The following is a 3,036-nucleotide window of genomic DNA, read 5'->3' as shown; positions in this document are numbered from 1 at the left end:
GGCAAGCCTGAAGACTTCAGTCTCTGGTATTTGGGATTTAGGCTGCAGTCCTTGTTTTTGGATGGATCACTGGGTGTGTGGCACAGTCCATGCTTTTAAACAGATTTGAACAGGAGAATGGCCACTTGGCCCAGGTAGAAGTAATTGAAGTGTTTGGTTTCATGTGTCACATAACTACCAAGTTCCTCCCCACGATGCAGTGCCAGGTGGGGTTGTACTTCTTGTCAAACTCATTCTTGATATGGGCCGCAATATCCTTCTCTATGTTATACTTTTCCAATGCCTGAGTAGCACACTCCACCGAGTCCTGTTGCATCTCCTCAGACATCTACATTCTTGATTATGGCCTTTCAGTCACACATGGTTACCAAAGAGCAGGGGCTGGCCGACTGCAACTGTCTCCTGGGGGAGGGGCTGGCGAAGCTCACACCCGCGTAGAGAGGCGGTCGCTACCGAAGCCGTGGCGCATCTACGAGGTAGGTTTTATACCAGTATTTATACCAGTATTTATACCTTTTATACCTGTTTTACCAAAAAGGAAGTGGAGCCTGAAGGAGTTTGTCTGCAGCACAAATGCATTCAAGCATTTGTTTGAATGCTTTTGAATATTCCATGTTTACTCAAGAATACTTATTCCGCTGTTGTTAGTTGGATTGTTTTACAAATTTCAATTAGTATGTACATATAATCATTGAAATCATTTCAATCTTTTTACTGTCTCCATAATTTTGCCTTTTCCAGAATGTCATATGGTTGGAATCATACTGTATGGAGCTTTATCACTTTGGCTTCTGTCACTCAGAAATACACATTTAAGTTTCCTCTATACCTTTTTGTGACTTGATAGTTCACGTATTTTTATTGTTGAATAATGTTCCATTTATGGATGAACCCTAGTTTGTTTATCCATTCATCTACTGAAGGACATCTTGGTTGCTTCCACATTTTGGCAATTATAAACTGCTATAAATATTTGTGTGAAGATTTTTGTGTGTTAATGTTCAGGTTTTTATACCGTTAAATTTTTGTCTACTTGCTCTATTAATTACTGAGTGAGAAGCATTGACATCTACAACTATAGTTTCAGATTTGTCTATGTATCTTTTCAGTGTTAGGATCTGCTTTAAGCATTTTGAAGCATATTTAGGTGCAGCATGTTTAGGATTTCTATGACCTTTTGATGAATTAATCTAGTATTATAAAAACACCTTTGTTTTTCTGAAGTAATATTCCTTGTTCTGAAGTATACTTTGTCTAATGTTAATATAATGACAAGCCTTACCATTTTTCTTAATATACATTTCTACCCATTGAATTTAGCCTATATGTGTCTTTATATTTAAAGTCTATTTCTGGGACTTCCCAGGTGGTCCAGTGGTTAAGAATCCACCCTGCAATGTAGGGGATGTGGATTTAATCTCTGGGCAGGGAACTAAGATCCCACATGCTGTGCAGCAACTAAACTTGAGAGCAGCAACTAAGACCTGATGCAGCCAAATAAATAAATAATTTTAAAAAATAAAGTCTATTTCTTATAGAGCATATGTTTGGGTCCTGCTTTTTCATCCAATCAGACAAGCTAACATTGTAATTGAAATGTTCATAATAGTTATGTTTAATGTAATTTTCAAAACAATTTGGTTCAAATTTGATATTTTGCTGTTTTCTATTTGTGTCTCCTTTTGAATTTCTTTTTTCCTGCCTTCATTTGAATTACTTGATCATTTTTAGTAATTTATGTTATTGCTTCTGTTGGCTTATTAGTACACATTGTTTTATTTTTACTAGTTTCGGTGGAATTTGCACACAGTATTTCTAACTTCTATCTACTTTTAAACACTGATTTTAGCACTTCACATATAAATGTAAGAATCTTACAATAATTGTATTTTATTTTATTCTCCCTTATTGTGGTGTTTTTATAATATATTTTACTGTACATATCATATAAATTCCACAATGTATTTATCTTATTTTCAGTAAGTTCAGTAGCTCAGTAGTGTCTGACTCTTTGCGACCGCATGAACTGCAGCATGCCAGGCCTCCCTGTCCATCACCAACTCCTAGAGTCTACCCAAACCCATGTCCATTGAATTGGTGATGTCATCCAACCATCTCATCCTCTGTCGTTCCCTTCTCCTCCTGCCCTCAATCTTTCCCAGCATCAGGGTCTTTTCAAATGAGTCAGCTCTTCTCATCAGGTGGCCAAAGTATTGGAATTTCAGCTTCAACATAAGTCCTTCCCATGAACACCCAGGACTGATCTCCTTTAGGATGGACTGGTTGGATCTCTTTGCAGTCCAAGGGACTCTCAAGAGTCTTCTCCAACACCACAGTTCAAAAGCATCAATTATTCAACACTCAGCTTTCTTTATAGTCCAACTCTCACATCCATACATGACCACTGGAAAAACCATAGCCTTGACTAGATGGACCTTTGTTGGCAAAGTAATGTCTCTGCTTTTTAATATGCTATCTTATTTTAGTTTTTAAAAAAATATTTAAAACTGAGAAAAAGTATATTTACTTACCTATTTACCATATTCGGTGTTCTTTGTCCTTTGCCCAGATTCAATGTTCCATCTGGTATTATTCCCCTCAGTCTGAAGTACATTTTTAAAAATACTTCTTATATTGCTAGTCAACTGGCAACAAACTCTCTCAAGCTTTGTTAGTATTCAAAGAAATATTTAAAGAAATATGAATAACCTCAGATAAGCAGATGAGACTACCCTTATGGCAGAAAGCTAAGAGGAACTAGAGAGTCTCTTGATGAAAGTGAAAAAGGAGAGTGAAAAAGTTGGCTTAAAACTCAACATTCAAAAAACTAAGACCATGGTATCTGGTCCCATCACTTCATGGCAAACAGATGGAGAAACAGTGGAAACAGTGACAGACTTTATTTTCTTGGGCTCCAAAAGGACTGCAGATGGTGACTGCAGCCATGAAATTAAAAGATGCTTGCTCCTTGGAAGAAAAGTTATGACTAAAGTAGATAGCATATTAAAAAGCAGAGACATTACTTTGCCAACAAAG

General features: G+C 36.8%; 1 pseudogene; it reads right to left on the bottom strand.

Annotated features, from left to right (window-relative positions):
* Window positions 1-95: 95 nt before the first annotated feature.
* On the bottom strand, window positions 96-3,036 carry LOC148773401 (dynein light chain 1, cytoplasmic pseudogene; annotated as a pseudogene).

The sequence above is a fragment of the Moschus berezovskii genome, chromosome X (genome assembly GCF_049115385.1).
Source record: "Moschus berezovskii isolate FMDL1 chromosome X, NW_MosBer_1.0, whole genome shotgun sequence".
NCBI classification, from domain to species: Eukaryota; Metazoa; Chordata; class Mammalia; order Artiodactyla; family Moschidae; genus Moschus; species Moschus berezovskii.
This window is presented reverse-complemented; position numbering and strand designations above follow the sequence as displayed.